At 47.6% G+C, this 20,365-nt stretch overlaps 1 long non-coding RNA gene across 1 annotated transcript; it reads left to right on the top strand.

Moving 5' to 3' along the window:
- The first annotated feature begins 373 nt into the window (after window positions 1-373).
- On the top strand, window positions 374-18,929 carry LOC121094682. Its single transcript, XR_005829922.1, has 3 exons — window positions 374-386; window positions 18,066-18,073; window positions 18,896-18,929. It is a non-coding gene; the product is annotated as an uncharacterized LOC121094682 (long non-coding RNA).
- The last annotated feature ends 1,436 nt before the right edge of the window (window positions 18,930-20,365 follow it).

Raw genomic sequence — 20,365 nt, 5'->3', positions numbered from 1 at the left:
CAAACAAATCACACAGCAGTCTAAACAGTGGAAGCACTGACAGAAGAACAGGGTAGCTGCTCTAATGATACAGCGAGCGCATGAGCACCTACATCTTTTTAAACAGGGGTCCATGCAATGTCCACAGAAGCTGGAGGACAGAAGTGCATGGTGCCATTCTCTTTCCAAGATCAGGTACAGCCAGGGCAAGAGAGGACAGTTAATCAGTAACATACTTTCTGATGCTTAGTTTCCAAAATAACAATCTGTTTAACATTAACTGAGCTGATAATAGTTTTTTCCCTTCCACATGGGTGGCATATGCCAGCCAAGGATTCAGAAACTTCCCCCAGGGCTGGTAAGGGACAGTGCAGCAGGAGGCAGCAGTTACAGGGGGCAACTCTGGAGTTTCCTCTCCAGCCTGTCCAGTTCACTGTGGGTTTCCCAGCCTCCACGCAGGACACCCTAGGACTGTTAACAGCCTCAAAGAAGTGGGGTGGTGGAAGAAGATTGCCTGAACATCAGCGGGGAGTCAGAAAGCGGGCTAGACAAGGAGGTTGCATGCATATGATCAAGGGTGGCTTAGGGACTGATTCCCCCTTTCCAGAGCCTGTGAGGAAGCAGAGAAAGGTTAAAGCTTCTTGTCCTCACTGCTTTTTCTACTTGATTAATTTGTTGCCATCCTGTCAACCAAAATGAATGTCTTTGGTATAAGCCGAGCCTTGTGCCACTTTGGCAACAGAGCTGAAGTCACCCTGTAAAGCCCCAAGACCAGCACTCAACCAGATCCCTTAGGGTTTTCTTTGACCTCCTCTTCTGGACTTGATCCCATCCCAGAAGCAGAGAAAACATGTTCCATTCATGCACGTGCCACCCCTTGCTCCACAAGCACACTCAGTAGCTGGCTAAGAAGCATTTGCCTTCACATCATCATCTGGTGGTGGGGAATGTGCTCCACTGCCAGGCAGTAACGCTGCAGCACTCCATGTGCTCCAGGCTGGGGCTGAGCCTCCCAAACACATGCACACACACCTGCACATGCACACAGGTGGGAAGGTGTGTGCTGGATGTAGGCAGAAATGAGGAGCACAGGCGGTGGAGGGGGACTCACCACCACCACCTCCTACCGCTGCACCTGGTCCCCTCTCCCTGAGGAAGCAGCCTAACGCAGGAGCAAATAGCCCCTAGCTTGTGTATATGCAGAAACCAGATCATCAGAGGTCTCTCCCTGGTCATCTCATTTTCATGTGGCCCTCCTGTCTCTGAGGTCTTCCTGCTCATAGCCAGGTTTAAAGTACACTTGTGATGGCTGGTCCTGTGGCCTTTTTGGACGGAAAATGTAGAGCCAAGACCTTCCAGGCAGACCAGCTAAACCCTCCTGCTTGCTGCTGTGGGCTGACCCCTTCTGTAATCTCTACATCCTGAATCAGAAGTGTGGAAACTCCTTTGGTCCAGGCTCACTCTTCAGAAATGCCAGCTGGCTTGTGCAAAGGGTATTTGCTAGAGAGAGGGAAACCACTGAAGGGAGAAGTAAGAGTGTTCCATTATGGGAGGGGAGTGGAAAGAAGAATTTAAGCAGGAGCTGTTGAATGGGTCTCTTTAGAAATATTCTTACACCAAAGTCCACCAGGTCTCATGCGTACATTGTGGTACTAAATCTGTTTTTATTTTGTAAGAAGGAGGAGGATAGAGGGAAGAAAAGGATGCAAATAATAATCCTAATCACACTGTACTGTCTGACAACTATGCCTAAGGGCAGCACAATACTTCCAGATGGTTCAACTCCTGCAAAAACCCTCACATGCTACAGGGAAGTATCTATGACCATCAGTCATAGGGCATGGGCTGGGTTACTTGGCCATGGGCCCATTCAGTCAAAGTACTTTTTCATACAACCATGTGGAAGGACAAACACCAAGAAATAAACGTTACACCCCAGGCTCACAAGAGACAGCGTGGAAGAGAGAAAAGCACAGGCTGCATCTTGAATAAGGAAGTGATAAAACATAAGCTGGGCACAGACATATGGAGCCTTGCAAAAGACTTAGGAAAAGCAGCTAATGCACCTTCAGAGGAGCTCTCTGTCGGTACAGAGGACGAACTATTTTATTGGTTACTAAGAATTAGCTTTGGGCTGGCAGAAGCCATGTAGATCCATCACTCTCGAGGCAACAGGAGACAGGACTCGAAGCTGACAATTCAAACAAAGCTTCTTTTCTTGCCTTTCACTCTCATGAATGTTCCTCGCTTGGAGGGGGAAAAATACAACTAAGTTACTGGTCTATCTATTTCCCTAGCTCCTTTCTTTGTGGATAATAACCCAGCTCAGCAGCTGTTAGGTCCTTCGAGCCAGTAACCTTAGCCAGACGTTTCATGCCAAGAGAGAAAGAGCAGCAGGTGAGGAGGGAGCCGATACCAAAGATCTATGTATCCTAAAGAGCTGTATGTAGGGGGAGCGCAGGAAAAGGAACCTGGGAATTATTCAGGGCTGGCAACTGGCAATCAGATTTAGAGTCATGAGTTATGTCTGTATGTTAGGCATCTCTTTGGTACTTCACAAGTATTCCATCAACAGTGAGAAATAAGAGAGGACTCAGCATCCCTGATATTGCAAAAACACAGAAAAAAATGCATAAACACATCAGGAATGAAAAACCCTTAAGCAAACAAATATACTTGCAGACTTTTTTTCATCTATCAGTATGAAGCAATATGGCTACTTGCCACTTCTCTGCTCATTTGGTCATCAGAAAGAACCCAACTACAGCAAGTTTCATCACTCCTGTCCAGAGAGAATGTTCACAGCTGTTGGCATAGAAAACAATGCAAGCAAACCACTGACACTGCATGAGGTCCCTAGTTCCCCTTGATCTGAGACTGGCACCATGCTATTTGAATTAATAAGGTACTGGGTGCAGTCCTTCTAAACCCTGAGTGGTTGCACAACACATTGAGCAATAACATAACACACTGAAAAATTCTGTCATTGCTGGCATATAAGCTGAATGAGTGAGATATACGGCCCTCCGCTCATTAATGACTAAGTGTGGCAACAGTTTTTCATTACATTGCTCAAGCCACGTCAAACCTTCAGCAGACCAAGCAAGTTAGGCAACAATTTACACAGTTCACACAGTTACCCAAAATGCTAGATAAAACTCCCTAGGTTTTTAGTAGATCACAAACCATTTTTAGTAGTTTTTAACTTACCTAAAGTAACATGTAATCTCTGGTTTAATAGTCTAGAGAGCAGAAGGGAAAGTGAAAGCTGGAGCTCCTGCAAGGGAGGGCTAGCATCCTTCAAAGAAATAACTACATTTCAGAGATCATATTCATGGATAGCAACCACAGCTTGTAACCTTCCCTTTGAAAGGGTTAGAGCCTCTAAAAGAGCCAGGGAAGACACTTGCTAGCTGGGTATCTTCCACAAGGAAAGGTATTGCTCAGCTCTCGTGCGGTGAAGTACCTCCCCTTTGGTGTCTGCAGGAGCAGTGGGTGGGCTTCAAAGACTATCTCAGTTCAGAAGCTCAACCAGCTGCTGAAAACTGATCTGGGAAATGGTATGGTTTGTACCCGCTACACCGGTTCAGGAGCTGTCGAGGTCAGCTCCACAGTTGCCTACCCATGGAGTACCAGGAGGGCTCAGTTATTATCATTAGGCATCTCGGGAGGCTGCTGCTATCTTGATGTTGACTGCTTACTAGATGCCAGGAGACATTACTCATCACATGAGAATTAAAATTGTTATTGGCCATATTTTTTGCAGCTGGGCTTTCAAACTAGTTTCATTTGGCCAAGGGGTTGCATTGTCGAGCTGCTTTTTTCTTTTTGGTTCATGTTGACTTTCATTTAAGCTGGATGTTGCTGCAGGTAGCGAGGGCTACATGTCTGAATGTGGTGGTGCATGTATGTCATCAGAGCTTGTCCCTCTGGACATACTGGTAATGTTGCTACTCACATATTTCCATTTTGCCTGCATGCATTACTGCAGGTCATGTGCCCAGTATGAATGTTCACATACACACACCATTTAGTACCAGCCCAGGAGGTAGGCTGCAGTTTTAAAGCTGGTGGTAGAGCCCAGAGGCAAGAAGGCCTTGGGATCATGGGCTCCCAGCACAGTTTTGGGGAGCTGAGAGGAGCAGCAGCACTGTCCATACAAGCATGTCAAGAGGGCGTTAGGCAGAGCTGTGGCTGGTTGGACCAGCTCCTGCCAGCAGGATGCAGGAGGACAGAGCACAGATGCATGAGTGGTGGCCCAAGGGGTTGTTCAGGACGCCAGGGAAGGGGAGAGTCCTAGGCTAGATCTGTGGGTAAGAAGATGGGCTGATCTGAAGGGAAAGGAACACTGGCATTTTATCCACACTGAGAACCTGTGTTACTGCACTGCTGCCTCTATCAGCACTGAAACACATCAGAACAATATGAATAGAGAATGGGGGCGTGAGCTAATCAGGGCATCATTTCATCCCATAGGATACCATGCCATGATAAATTACCATGGCAAGAGCATTTAGACCATGTTTGCTAATCCCAGGCCTCTCCATGCATCTTAAGCCTCCCTGGTAAAGCAGCCACAGACCTAACACAGAAGAGGTTCCCATTCCAAGCTCTTCTTTTGAATCCTTAACTACATATTTATTGCTCTGGCTTCTGGCTTCCCCATGAAGTGATGTTTATACCTCCAGTACAGATGGGGCCCGTTGGACAGAAAGGTTGTGCTCTCTGATGCTGAGTTCCTACAAGCTGAGACAATAAGGAGGAAGGAACTTTGGCAGTACAGCTGCTGAGGAAGAGGAGGCACAAAGCCTATATCCATTATGAGACAGAAGGGAAGCCACACTGTTGCTCTAGAAGTCACCAGAACCAGCCCTTCTACCTAGCTTTTCTTCCGCCTCCTCACAGTACTGCCAGGATAAATACAAAGCTCAGGGGAAAACAGCATTTGTTGCTTTATTGAACTGTCTCTAGGGATTGCTGCTGATTTAGCCTTCTTGCACGGCTCTGCATCATTAATCAAGATCACCTTCATCAGAGCAGCCAGGAGCCTTTAGAAGAAGGAACTGCAGGAGAGGAACCTTTGGGAATTAACTCAGATGCTTTGGACCTGACTTATCTGCAGCACTGTCAACTCACTATTTTCCAGTCATGCAATACAGCTTTGGGGCTGTGGGTTTCTGGCTTCTTAACAGTGATTTAGATACCTGAGCTTTCACCCACTAGCAATAATACAGATTTATAATACTTAGGATTAGAGAAAAAAGTCTAAGAACAAGTGCACCCTGTAGCCTAGCAGAGTAACCAGCAGAGCGCCATGTTTTTAGGGGGAAAAAAATAGTATTTCAGGATGCTTAATATTGAACTAGCACTTATGATGCTTATGATCACTCTTTCCAGCCCCTTGCTTCACTCCCCCTTGAGGCATCTGAAGCTTGAAGTTGCTTCTTGAATCTCCAGCCAGAATCTTACCAGGTTAGTAGAACACCTCCTTCCAACCTAGTTGTCCCACCACCACTGCCTAAGGGCACAGTCCCTCTTCACCATCCAGTGACAGCTGAGCTAAGCCTTTTATTGCTATCTCTGCATCTAACTCACAGGCTGAGCAGAATAGAGTGAATTGATCTGTAATTAACCCCTGCTTGGACATTCAAGACCTATATGAGAAAAAATTGGTATCCACCCCACTCCTTGGCAGTTCCTGGGCTCACCGCGTCAGAGCGGGGCTAAAAGCTGCAAATCCAACAGCAATATACAAATTTTATTGTGCTCTCAGAAAGAATTACTCTGTCCTTGCAGCTTGTGTCCCGATGCCTCTGATGGTCCCTGGGACCGCTTCACCCCACAGGTGCCCCTGGGGTCTAGGTTGTGTGGCCTGGCTTTGCTGAGGGGAGCTAAACCTTTGTGGAAAGCTGGCAGGAGAAGTGACTTTTACCAGAGGAAGCTAGGTCACCTGAGAGGACAGCCCTCCCTCCTTCCCACAGGTTTTGTTTCTGATCCAGCAGAAGTCAGTACATATTTCGTCAAAAGCTGGTGCTTCTTTTTGCAGCTGTTTCTTCCTGACTCTGGCATTCTTCATGCATGGCCATGCATTTCAGATGCGTAACGCAGCATGTCTGCATGCCCTAGAGGTTGCTGGTTCCTGCCAATGCCAATCCATATGGGGTTAGTCAAGTGTAAGAGAGTCCAAGATATGACCTCTAGCCTATGAGCATTTCAGTTTCCAAGTGAACTTTTTAATATTTCTTCTGATTTGGGGGTGACAGATGGTCTGCCCCCATGCTCTGAATCCCCAGACGTCTAAGGAAACATTAGCAGGTAGATGAGGTTCAGAATTCACCCTTGTAAACCAGCTGAGTCAGCATCAATGAAATAAAACCACATTGCAGCTCAGCTAGCAAGGTCTCTCCCTCAGGGCTGGACCGAAGTGGCTGCCAGAGGAAAACAGAAGGGCTTGAAGGGCTCCAGCAACACTGTCAAATTGGAGAGCAAGGGCATGGGTAGATCAGTGGGCATCCTGACTTCACCCTTTGTCAGCAAACCTCTTCCCTCTTTGCTGTTCACTAATGTAAATTCAGCATCAGCAGGCAGAAGAAATATGCAGACTGTACAAGGTCATAGATTTCTGTATTTCCCATGATCTCAAGCCTGCAGAGTTTTCTCAAGCTTCATCATTTGCTACTGGAACCATTGCCTTTAGTACCATGTTACAGATAATGACACTCCCTCTTAAGCTGGAAATTTTCATTAATGGCAATAGCCACACTAACAGACAACTTTCTGGACAGCTTGGGTTGCAGCGTTAGCTGCTGGGTTATTATGAAGGACAAATGACTGCTAGAAATCTCTGCCTAAACAGAGAGGTACCTCATGGGGTATCATATGCAGAGTAATGTGCAGGTTTTTTTCATTGCAGACTGTTCTGTATTCACACATGAAATCTAGGTGGAAAGTTAGCTCCCTGCCCCTAGAAAACAACCTCAACCTCCAAACCTGCATCATATTCTCATTTTGTTATAACTACTACAGTCAATGTCTTCTTTCCCCTTTAAATGCAATCATTTGCTGGGAAAGAATAGCTAAAAACTTAGCTGGTGTTCATATAGATTAAAAATTACCTAGCAAATTCCCTTCTTACACTTGAATTTGCAGTCCAGGTGTCTGTCCGTGTCAGTCTGATTCATTGCTGCGGGACCCCACTGGTAGAATTGCAAGCCCTGTAGCTGAAGGAATCGGACCTCTCCCCTTCCACTGCATGCCAGTGTGGGTTTGTACAGCTCAACATACCAGGCAGCTGCAAATAAAGCCTAGGGTGTGCTGCTGGTAGAAAGAGTCCAGCTGCCACCATCAGGGGTGCTGGGGCAGGGTGGGTGAGCACAGGGTCCGCTCAGACCACAGCCAAACTAGGAGCAGGGAAGTTTCTGCTGGGGTGCACGACAGGAAATCAATGAGTCTGCAAGATTTTAGAGACTGCTGGATGGAAATGAGAGGCAGAAGGGGAAGAATGCCAAGCCTTACGTAAGAGTGGTGGTTTGCAAACTGCTGTGGGAGAAGAGGTCTCCAGGACGATGTGCTGGTTTGCTTTCCTGGGGTGGGGGAGAGACACAGGATATTTCTGTCCAACAAAATCCTGTAAAGGCAGCGATGACTTGGCTGCAAAAGAAAAAGGAAGGATAAGGCAGGAGAGGGCGCCACTGGTTTGCTGGCATCTCCCACCGCATCTGGCAGGCTTTGCTGATCCCTGCTGACGTAGGTCCAATCCAAAGCTGATTGAACTGTTCCCACCAAGTGCAGCGGACTCCGGAGAAAGTAGACAGCAGAGAGATCTCAGCGAGACATGCTGAAACGTCCCTGCAAGGAGAGGCAGGTGGGGTGGGAACATCGCTTGTGGGGTGTTACTCCAAGGATGCATCTCTCCTGATACATACCGCAGCACCAGGCTGGCTTCATCCCGGCACCATCACATAAAATATGCTCACAGAGCCCATGCAGCATGGAGCAGCCATGGTTCTGTGTGTCTCCTAGTGTGCTGGGTCACCACCTGCTCACTGCTGGGTCACACGCTGAGGGGCAGTATGTCCCCTCTGCATCCCTCTCTCTCCACCTTGCTCCTGCCACCGATGGCAAAGGAATTGCTGCAGGAGACAAGCCACAGCCTGGGTGTGAAGGGAGCGAGGAGGCAGGATGGTGGGCGGATACAGACAGGCTGTGAGCACCTTTGTGCTGCCACTTCCCTCGCACTCTGTGACAGCTGGGCTCCAAGCTCCAGCACGCTGACGCGGTTCCCCAGTGTTACGTGTTACGGGCAGGGGAGGAGGAGGGCATGCTGCTGCTCTCTGCAGTTCCTTGTCTTCTGTCCTGCAGGACCAAGGCTGTGCCCAGCAGAGCAGGCTTCATCCTGTACGTGGGAGGGGCAGTGGAGGCTGCCACTGGGGAGGGAGAGAAGCACAGAAGGGTGGAAAGCCCTCATTTCCAAATCTGATGTACAACTGCTTAGCCTTCCTTGGTGTACACTGAAGAGCTCACTGACCTCACAACACACCAGCTTCACTCACATATTGGTGAACAGAAGCAAATGGGGGTATTTGGGAGCAAGAACTAGAGTGATCTGGAAGGGGAGGGCACTGTAAGTGATCCCTGAGGCTCTTTGCAAAGCGTCATGGACCGTTTTTCAGAGCCTGCACTCACACTCTTGTAAATGCACAGCTGGAGCGTAGTGCTGCATGGGGTGGGGGGGTGGGGAAGGAAGCGATGGGGTCTAAGGGAGCTGTGCCTAGCAGCTGGGGCTGAGGATGGCACAAAGCCCAGCAGACAGCCAAGCTGGAGCAGTAAAATAGGAAAAGGTCTGCAATGGCAAAAGAGCAAGTTCTCCTGTGTCCCCAGGGATTTTCCTGCTCCCTAAAGGAAGGCAGAGGCCTCAGAGGACTGAAAGTTCCAAGCTACTGGAGGGGAGCTTTGGGGGAGAGAACAGAGCAGCTTTCTTTTAAGGAACCATGCTCCCACCTGCCCGCTTCTCCTTGGCCACTGCAGGCTGCTGGTGGTGCTCACCATCCACAGGGCAGCCAGGGGCTATCCTCAATGGATGGCTTCTTTGGCTTGCACTCAATGCCAGCCTGACCCTCTAGGAACAATGATATTGCTGCCTCTGAGAGCAGAGAATGACTTCAGGTGAGAAAAAAAGTGTGTAACAACAACATGGCTGTTTCAGAAAGGATACCCAGCCCTGGCATTGCTTTCCCTCAACAAGAAATGCACCAGCATCTCCCAGCTCCTCTCTGCTGTCTCTCCTTGATACTTGCAGGTGCTGCCTCCTTTTGATGCTGCATTTTTTTTTTTCCTGGCTGCTTGGTACCAACCTCAGCTTCTTTCCTCCTACCAACCATTCTTCCAAGAGTGAGAGCATCCAGGCAGCACTTGGGTATGTGCCAACGTACACACGCTCTGCCAGATCGCCAGCACAACAGTGGGGTAGGACATCCAGCGGTGCAGGGGTTAAGCCAGTTCTGCTCTGGCTGTCCAGGTCTCCCCTCCATTTTCTCCCATGAAAAATAATCAGCAGGTTTTAGCCTTGCAGGCATGCAGAGGGGGTCCAGCTGCTCTTGTGCAGGCAGTAGTATCCTCTAAGCTTCTGGGGACTAGCTGTCTGAAGGAATCATTTCCAGGGACACATTCACAGTTGAAGGGTAAATTTGCAAGAAAAAACAAGCAGTGAGGTGCAGCTTATTCTGGCAACATTTAACACAGAGGCCGAGGTCTCAGTGTTTGCATCTCCCAGTGTTTTAGGGAAAAGAGAGATTGTTTTTCAGAGGCCCTGACTGGAAAAAAAAAAGCGAACATATAAAGAAATACTCATCTTTATGAATGAAGGAAGAGCACAGCTGAATGTCACTCTCTGTCTCAAACTGAATTTCCACAGGCTGGCTCAGGAGATGGGTGACAGGTAAGAACACAGACAGAAAATGTGCATTTTTCAGCATCAGGTCACAGCAAGCAAATGAGATGCAATGGGATTTGATCTGCTTAGCTGGCCTGGCAACCAGCCAGCCCAGAATAAGGCAAGAGAGGCCATGGTTTTGTAGCAGTGGTAGCTTTCTTTTGTCTGAAAGTCTAGCAGTTGCAAGACTGGAGAAAAGCATCTGCCTGGGTACCTCCATCTCTTTCCCTCTATGCCATCAAGTTACCAAAATCAGCTCGTTCAAAGGAAGAGCGAAGACAGGGAGTCTGTTACCAATCCACTGCATGTTAGAGCACACAGAGCTTGTAGCCTTCAGCCATTCTGTGCCCACTGACATGACATCAGGGGTTCAGGTGGCAGGGAAGAAGTCAGCAGAGCTCACTAACCTCCACCTCCTCTAATTGAAAAGTTCAGGTGATTGAAAATTCAGAGGTCTCAAATGAAGGCAAGAGGAGGCAGATCTGAACGTTTAGGAGGAGGTGGCTTTTCACATGATGTACAGTGACAGTGAAGAACTGCCCACAGTGGGATGTGGTGGATGTTGGACAGGAAACACCAGACAGGTTCAGGGAAGACAAATCCACCAGGACACAGAAGCCTTATTTGGCTCAGGTAGTGCCTAAACCACACATACGCTGGTGGAGGCTGTGAAAACCCTCAAGAAGTTTGACTCTGAGCTTGCTCTGTTCTTCAGCTCTTGCTCGGGTGTCTGCAATTGCCCACTGCCAGACACAGGAGAGGAAGTAAGGTGACTTGGAAGCTCTCACTGTACCCAAGAGTCATTCACAACTTTTACAACTGCTCATTTGCAGCTCTGTGTCAAGGTGAGGACATCCATAGGCCTCAATTAACACAACCAGGCTTACATGGGACCCACAACCGCTGCTCATGGGCCCAGGAGCCCCGTTGAAGTTCACCGTTGTCCCTTCAGTCCTGGCTTGATATATGTTGTAGGCATACCTGCTCTCACACCTCTTCCTGGGTATTTGGATTTCCTGGCTTGACCTCAAACGTGACTTTACATCCTTACTTCGACTTGACTGTCACAAGATCACTGATGGGACCCACTGCCATTACGATCCCTGCACCCCTTACCCAGCTCAGATGCTGTGGGACTGTGCGCTGTCAGTGAGGGTGCTACAGCCCTGTGTACGCTTGGGACTTAAAACCAGCTGTGATGGGGGTATTATAAGCTGATGCCAGAGGACTAGTTTCTGTGTCCTCTCTTAGCTTGGCTGGAGGAGCGTGCTGCTGGCTTGCAGCAAGGTTGTTACTGGAGTGGACAGAAGGCTGTAAAGCAACCAGCAAGTGTCAGACTCGCACCATAAAGCACAGGACACAAGAGCAAACCCAGGGTGGTTTATGAGGGCAAGGGCCTCTGAGGAGGAGGAGAACCTCAAAGCTGAATCTACAGGAAGATTTGGTCCATCAGTCAGAAATGAGATACTCTACAGGAGAAGGACTGGGCACTGGGAGCCCACGCTAGCTCTGTATCGATTAGGGACACTTCAGAAAAGCTGGATTTTTTAGTTAGATCGTTCAGCCAGACAGGAGGATGAAACTGCATTTCTCCTATGGGGATGGTGTTTACCAGAAGAAGCAAACTACTTTTTGTTTTGCGTTCAGGTGTCAGCTGCATCCACAGATGCTGTTTTGTCATCAGAAGGTCCCTGAGTGGTTTAGACTGGCCTCAGAGCCTCTAATCTTGCTGGAACTACCTGCTGCACTGCACATAAGTGGGCTGCTGGAACTGCCCAGCTGGGCAGGGGGGTTCAGCTGACTGCTTGAGCTTCACCAGGGCCTCTCTGAGACTGGCAACCCCAGACCTCTCTGCCTGGGAGCAATCTCCAGTTCCACAATTCCAAGATTTAATCCTCTCCTCCAAGGAGACTTGGCAGACTGTAAGGGAAGCCAGCTGGTGATGGTCTCAGGCTCTCCCTTATCTACCTGTCCACTTTGCTGCATTCACTTCTCTCCTCACTGCATTATTTCAGTTGCAACTGATTTATGTTTTTGATGAGCAATCAATAAGCTGCTGTGACTCTTTTCCATACTCTCCTGAGGCCTCTGCTCCTGCTCTCCCAGTTGGTTTCTGGGGGTAGCAGTCAGCTGGTGGACATCCTCACCCTCAGGTGAAATACTCTGCTTTGTTTTCATGCTGCACCAGCACTGATTGCTGTTGTGTAATGCAGACCTGGGGCTTGCCTTTTCTGCCTGAGCTACACAAAGCTCTTGGTTCACTGAGTGGCTTGGATCTTCTTTGCAGGAATGAAGCCTCTTCCCTGTCTCCTGTTGCTTGCAGATAGCCAGAGAACCAGTGATGGAATTTTCTTAAGGCTTCTTCTACTACTTTTAGGGAGTTTCAGACTTGCTGTAGCTTTTTGTCTTTTGTCTGCCAGTTTCTCCCCAGTTTCCTTTTATTCCCTCTGTGGACTACAGGAACATATCAGTGTTTCAGGACTCTGCAAGAACTCTGCTTTTCCATGTCCCGTTTTCCTGGGTAGCGAAAAAAAGAGCTGCTCCATGCCCAGGAGTTCAGCCCCCCATGCAGCATGGACACCTTCCTATTCCTTGGCCATACTTTGTCCCTGGCTGAAAGCAGAGCTGCTGCTGCCTCAGCAGGGTAAAGCTCCCTTTCAGCTCACCAGGTCATGCAACCTCTGTGAAACAGGCCAGGCTGAGTGGGAATCATCAAGCTGGTAGCAGTGCTGGATGCTGAAAACAGAGGAGAAAATTTTCTGCCGCTTTTTAAATTGGAAGCACTAGGCTGTCCCAGTTTGGCAGATTTCTGCTAATCCTTCCTGTCACCTTTCCAGTATAAAAAGCTTTAAACCCTTCTTATTCTGGTCTGGTCTGAAAGTCCCTAGCCTTGTTCCTCCTCACCTGCTCTGCCCCAATTACCTGCACTGCTGATGAAATTAATGCTCCAGAGGGGTACTGTGTACCCACTTGTCCACCCCTGGTACACCCTACACCAGGGTGTGCCACCAACGTAGGCGGAGGTCTTCTGCTTTGACATCTCAGCTGAAGAGTTTTGGAAATCTGAACACTTTATTTACCCTCCTGAACAGAGTCAGGAGCACTTGGAAAAGCCAAGACCTTTCCACCTGACCATCATCAGAAGCCACCACAAGCTGAGCAGGGAATACACATGGTACTCTTGGGTTAATCAGAGCAGAAAGGGACATGCAGACAGAGGGACATGGATTGACATGGAGTGGGCAAGTGCTTTTCAGGGAGGAGCAGGCTGCTCCAGATGGAAGCAAAGGGTCCACATAGGGGTATGTTCCCAGGGCTGGGAGGAGAACTCTGGTCCTTGGCTCCATGGGGAGCCCCAGTGCTTTGTGGCCTTGCAATGCACGCTGCTGCTTACATGCAAAAGGCCACTAAGTCCACAACTGCAGGACTTTGTGTTGCACAAAGCTTAAAGCATCAGTTTATAACATATAAAGGAATGCAGAATTAGACCCGTATTCTTTGCCACATACTGGTCGATCCTCTGGTCGGCTGCACATGAAGACTGCAGCAATGTAACTGAGCTAAGTGCTGCAGGAGGCTTTGCCTGATACTTTCAACTACTCTGCCACAGCACCTACCTTGGGGAAAAGTGTTGAGAGATAAGGGCCAGCCCCACTTAATTCTTTCCATATAAGCAGTGATTACCTGCTATCATAGAAAAGGTATGTGTATAAAACTATGGCCTAGGAAAAAGTAATTTGGACTTTTGAGATTTCCTTTCTGCTTTTTATGTTGACAGGTTGACAAAAGACCAGCAGACGTGATTGGTAGCATTCTGCACAACTCTGGTGTCAGCCCCATAACAGGTCAGGATCAATGTCGCACCATTCACATGGCAGCAAACAGGTGCTTTTCCCTGTGGTTCCCTTCCAGACTCCAAATCTGCTTCAGCTTCTCTGCTGCTTTAAATTAAAACAGAATAATAATATGCAAAAAGAGATGCCATTACACAATCTCTTCTAGCAGCTGGCACTGCTAGCAAACAGGAACACACTAAGAGCTCAGGGAAGGGAATCACTTGGCAAAGCATTGCCTGGTCAGGAAACTTCAGCTCATCAGAGGTGAAGTTGCTTGTGCTCTCACTGAAAATGATTCCCCATTTGTAATGTCTGTGAGATTTGAAATTTAGTCCCTGATCAGAGACTATGGAGGATGGGATGCGTGGAGGAAAACTACTTTAGCAAGGGGAGAAAACAGTTTCCCTGCCTCTTCTTGCCAGGGCTGCTGGGTTCTAGACTCTGGTCCTCACTCCACCACTGCTTTGTAGTGTCACCCCATGCAAGGTTGGGTGCTCCAGTTGCAGCACCCAAACAAAATGACCAAGTAACCAAGGTGCATGGAGCTGCAGGCGCAGCAAGAGTGGTGGGAGATTCCCTGTTTCCCTGTGGTCCTGGAGGGCTTGTGAACTCTTTTCAGAGTCTTTTCTGCCAGCTTTTCATTGAAAATCTGAATTGATTAAGTGTTGCTATAAGCAAATGTGGTTTTAAGTGGGTCTCTTCCTCACCAGTCCCCTTGAAATGAATTTTCTTGGCATCTGTGGGGTTATAATGGTATTAGCTCACCCATTTCTGTACCACTTCAGAGGAAAAGACAGGTGGTACTTGGCTTCACCTATAATGAAAGAAACAAGCTCTTTTTCTCTTTTCTCTTTTCAGAAAAAGAGGAGATTCCAGGCCACCTTTAATCAACTCGTTAAAGCCCTCCCTATCACCAAAAGGAACCCCTTTATTAAAAGGGGAGAACAAATGATCTTCATAAGAGTCTGGAATTGAACCATCAGATGGCTTTTTTGTTGTTGGGTGGGGTTTTTTTGGTGGGAATCTGAGATCTGAGGAGGGGGATAGAGTCATCTGAGGACGATGCACCTTTTCTGACTTGTCAGAAAGGCAGCTTCAGTCTCCCTTGCTCGTTGTGCTCCAGCACGGTCAAACGCCAAGGCCTGCGTGGTGCTGTGCACTGTGCAAGCCACCTGCACGGGGGAGGGAATGGGGGATGCACTAAGTTTTGCTCAGCTCACCGACTTCAGCACTGAAATGGGAAAAATCCTCACACAGCTGTTGCCTTTTGTTATGAGCCCCAAGTGGCTGAAGTGCAGCTGTTTAATTAGCATTTGCCCCAGAATTTGGGGCTACCACCTCCCCAGAGGCTAATATTTGGATTATCTAAGGCAGGGAAAGGACTGAGGCTTGTGGGGTTTTTTATCAGAGGACTGGGAAACTGGCTGCTTGTGCAAATGAATCATATCAGCATGACACACTAAAAATCCGGAAAAGCAGTTGGCCACATGACCAGTTTGAACCCCATGTCCTCCATGTAGGCTGGTGACTGAGCTGGGGAAGAATCAAAGAACTTAAGAGTCTATAGACTGACATTACCATTATTTCAACAGCTGTCTGAGATAAGGGAAGGGTATTGTCTTGACCTTAGCCAGGAGTGAATTATGCATGTTTACAGATGCATCCCTTCAAGGGTGTCACCACTTCTCAGCAATAATAGCAGAAAGAGAAAATACCCTTCAAACAATAGAAGTGAAGTAATAAAAAAAATAAATCCTAACACTGGTGAATGTGGTGTCCTGGCAGCATCCCTTTGAAATTTGTTTAGTAAAGCTTTAAAAAGGCTGGGCTGGCAGGACACACAGCTCTGGAGAGAGGAACTCAGCCAGCAATGAAGGCTGCCTGGCTGCAAGATATCATTTATTGCAAGTCTTCCAGAGATGAAGCTATGCTCTCTACCAAGTCCCAAGTCCTACACAATCCTGGGTCACAGTGTAGACCTTTCATTTGCTCTGTTGAGCATGTGAGGGGGAGGTGATCAGTGATCTGCATCTTTCTCTCTAGGGTGATAAATTCCTAGCCACTTGGTGGGTTTCAGATATGCTGACATCTGACTGTTTTTAGATTACTGGTAATCTGAGGGGTGGGGATAGGCAATTTATTGTGTTTGCACCATGCCTGGTAAAACTGTTGAAACCTCTAATCATCATTGTAATAAAAGGGTATAATAGTAATAAAACTAATACTTCACTCAGGACTTCAGTATCACAGTGGGGAGGATTTGCATGATGTTCCTTTCAAAACATGGAATTCTCACTCTCCTTTCCCCTTCTGTCACTGCTTCAGCAAAACAAAGTATCCCCAAGCAGTTTGCAGCATGAAACTTATGACAAAGATGAGGGTCTAACTTCTCTGAGAAGCAACGGCACAATCACACGTGCACACACACACACACAGTTGCAGTAGCTTTCGGCAACCAGTTTATCATTAAGCTATGAGGAGCATCTCACATGTCAGCTTGTCAGAGTTCCCTTAGAAAGTTAAATGGTGCACACTTTATTTGTAATTGGATGCAAATTAAAATATCACTCATGAGAGGGCTGAAATCCTGAAAAGGCAGATTGCATGCATTAAGCCTCAGGATTTGAATAATGTCAGAGAATATACTGTTCGTTTTTAGTTTGTTTCTGTCCTCTGCCACCCCAGCAAAGTGAATAAATCAGTCTCTTCCTCCTTCCTGGAAAGTGAAAGGGGAAGATTCAACATCTGCTGATGAAGAGCATTTGACTCACTCACAATCTGCCCATTGGAGCTGCTCAGTCCAAAGTCTGAAAGGCAGGATGTCAGCAGCTCTGTGGGGACAGCAGGGACAGCCGGCCTGCGGCCACGTGTCTTACTGGGGCTGCGGAGGCCAGCCTGCTCTCCACAGCAGCCTGCCGCATCCTCAGTGACTGAAGTAAATCAGTAGATGTGCCCTTGAATTCAGCTGTGAAGAGGAGGGTGGTGTTAGGAGATAGCCACCTTCCTTGTGCTTGTTGTGGGGTTGGCCTCTGAGGAGAATATGCCCAACCTCCCTCATGCCCTAAAGAGAAAAATGTCTTGCTCAGAAGCAGCCGGAAGAGATTTTCCCGAGTTTTTCCTTCCCATTCAAGAAAAGGTCTCGTGCCTTCCTCTGCCCAGCCACGTGGATGTGGGCTGATGGATTCCTTCTTTGTTCCTTGGATGTGGGCTGATGGATTCCTTCCTTGTTCCCCCATACAGAGACATGCCTTTAGGGGATGGGCAAAATGCAGCAACTGTCTTTATCCTAAGGGAGCCCTGGCATAAGCAAGGGATGAAAGCCAGGCTTGTCACAGCTTCCATAGAGTAGCCATTGGCCAAGGATGTATTGCTGAGGAGAGCTCTCTCTAAACTACTCCAGAAGGAACTGGTGAGACTCCTTACTTGGCTCCACTCCCAGCAGAAGCCTTAAATCCTGCAGGCTTTACCATAATAAAGATAGGCGACAGGAAGATGGAGGCCTCATTCAGAGCTTATAGCTGGTCTTTGTAGTCCCTAACTTTTCTTTCATACCTTTCATACACATATACATGCCCCAAAGGTGTTCGAAATCTGCAGCCATCCTGTCTTCCTGCCTCCATCCTCTGGCTGGATTTCCAGTTTGCATTTGTACCCAGCCCAGTGTGATCAGTATCCATTCTCCATCATCACTGGATTATTTTGGGGGGTGGGGGGTGGAAAAAAAATCCACACCAAAACCTGTTAACCCTAGTGCTACTTGTGCAGAGAGGCCAGGGCAAGGTCAGCTTAGCAGGGCAACCTGGATGAAGCCTGGTCTGCAGCAGGTTTATGAGGACATTCCATCCTTAGGGTAACATCCTATCTCATTATGGGCAACATCCCATTGTTCTTTAGGACATAACAACAGACTCTGGGTGCAGAGCGAAGGCAGCCAGGGAGGGAGGAGGATGGTGTGTCCATACAGGTGTGTGGAGGAAGCTCTTCAGGGAGATGGGAGACTCTGAGAGCCACCCTTTGGTGTCAGGCTTCCCTTAGGCAGAGCCATCCCTTTAGCAGTAAAAGAGAATTAGTGACATCTGGTATTTCTGGTGGAAAACAAAACGATCCCTCTAAACAAACAAGTCACACTGGCTTGTGCAGCCTGGAAATAAGTATGGGATGGAGAGGTGCAAAACTGGTGTCCCTGTAAAAGGATGTTGCCCCTCCTTAATCACAATATTATTGTCTTTTAGGGAAGATTTTTGCAGTGTCTTACCAAACAGCTGCCTGTCCTCTGCTTTTTATTAACAGGCACATGGGATTATAAAGCTGGAAGGGAGCAGGGAAGGTCTTCCCCACAGCACAGACACAGGCATCTTGTGGGAAGGCCAGGACCAGTCTCTGTACCCTATTCAGATCACTGGAAAGATGCTTTTCTCCCACCTCACTGGAAGTGCCTGTCCTGGGTGTCTCAGCTTCTTGGGGCACGCTGGCATCTGGAAATGAGTTGCAGGCAGAGGACAGTATGTCCTCTCCTGGTATCTCTTATTCTAGGGAAACTCAACTGAAAACCTAAACACAACAAAGCAGCTCCAAAAGCAGTTAAACCTTCCTTGCTTCATGAGCAGCATATAAACAGTCTGGCATCACACATCAGCCTCTCTATGACTGAGGCAACTTTTTCATCACAGCAAGGCAGAAGTAGTCCCCTAACATATACCCAGAGAAATTTCTCAGAAGAGGCTTCATAAAGAGCCTCACCTGCCCAAGAAAAGGATTGCCATCAAAACAGGACCCTCATGGGTTAGGAACAAGAGAGGCACACAATCTTCCACCTTCACCCTGCACACAGGAGCTCAGCTCCTCTAGCTGCCCTGTTTTCTTCCCTGCCTATCACCTGAGCAGGGTCTGAGAAGGTCCCTGCCATCTTAGGAAGAACCAGCTGGACAGCAAACACTCAGCCAACTTGCTGCCATTGTTTCCTCCAGCTTGAGCAAGACACAAAAGCACTGATACACTTGTATACCAAGACACGTTGTTAGTGGCTGTGAGCTTACAGAGAGGAAATGGGGATACAGGATCGATACCACACAGGAATCAGGAGCTGGTTGCATCCTGCACAGGCGGACTGATTTGGTTTGGTTTCCCTCCTGATGCACAAGGCAGACAGGTGATATAGTGAAAAAACCTAAAACTCTGCTGCAGACAGAAACTGCATAGGTAACAGAAACATTAACAACCAAGAAAGAGGGAAGGGGGGGAGCCACTTGGAGAAGGGACAGTTAGTAGGAATGTAGATGAGTTCAACAAGAATGTAAATAAGGAGCCTTCTGACAAGGACATGCCAACTGCTAAGAGAAACCAAAGTAGGGTAAAATAACTGTGGTAGTAGGAGATCAGCACTTTCTATGCAAATGTAGGGGATCCACCACTGAAGAAGGTGGATCCCCCGCCCGGGGATCATGCTGGTATAGATTAAAACCAGCCCAGTGGGCATGTATTAGCTTGGCATGTTTAGAGTGGACAATAAGGAAGGACTAATCATTAGCCAGCAGATATTTTAAGATAACAGAAACTAAATAACAAAGACTGCTAATGCATGCAAGAACTTCAGGTAACTGCCCAAGAAGGTGAAAAATACATCTTGAAGAGGTATCAGAGGGGGGAGACTCTGAATGTTGGGAAATCTTATGTATATGCATGACTTTGTATAATAAATATTGGGCTGCTTGTTGAAACAGTGTGCAAGTTTGGAGGAGCGATCCCCCTTGCACCCCCCTTGCACCCGATGCCGCAACAAAAATACCTGCTTTATAACTCTCCTGGAGTTGTAGTTTGATTCTGCACATCACAGGGAGAGATGTGCTTGTTACACTTCTTCTCTGGAACAACAGTCAGCAAAGTCCTGAGCATTTCCAAAGGAAAAGATAGAAAAATGGTGTCCGGGTTCTGCATTATGCAGGAATTTAGGCACGAGTTGAGATGTGATACCAGTAACACCAAATGATGTTGGAGACATTTGTTCTCCCTACCTCCTCCCAGTCAACTTCACCTAACAAGTACAGCAGCTATAGATATCTCCTTTGCTAGTAGCCCCCAGGGCACTACCAGCTTTGTTGTTTCACCTATATTATCTTTGCAGCTTGCCTTCCTGCTACCAGCAGCAGTAAACACCACTTTTCTTTTTACATAGGGTAGGAAATGGTCTCAGAGGTAGGATCATTTTCCAGATTTGTTTTTTCCTCTTTTTTCTCTCCAGACTTCCAAAGATTCAGGACTGAAACTTTGCTTTGAGCCTTTACCTAGTATAACCACAAATCCTATGACTGCAATTGGTTCTGTTAACTGAGTAGGTGAATAAAATTTTGCTGAGTAATTTAATTAAATTTCAGTATCTCTACAAATATATAGGGACAGGATTACTTGTGGACTGTCACAAAACCACCAGCAGCCAGATGCAGGTCATGCTACAATCCCATATTATACCTCATAGCATGATACAAACAGTTGGAGGTTGTTCACTAGGTAGCACTGGTCAAGTGCAGCTGATTCTTATAGGGGATCTGCTATGAAGTCTAGCCATTTCAAATCTCAACATTTTTTATCTAGAATTACAAATAAGAAGATTATTTTTTCCCCT

The sequence above is a fragment of the Falco naumanni genome, chromosome 10, assembly GCF_017639655.2.
Source record: "Falco naumanni isolate bFalNau1 chromosome 10, bFalNau1.pat, whole genome shotgun sequence".
In the NCBI taxonomy this organism is placed as follows: domain Eukaryota; kingdom Metazoa; phylum Chordata; class Aves; order Falconiformes; family Falconidae; genus Falco; species Falco naumanni.
Note: the sequence above shows the minus strand (reverse complement) of the source record. Positions and strands in the feature narration are given on the sequence as shown.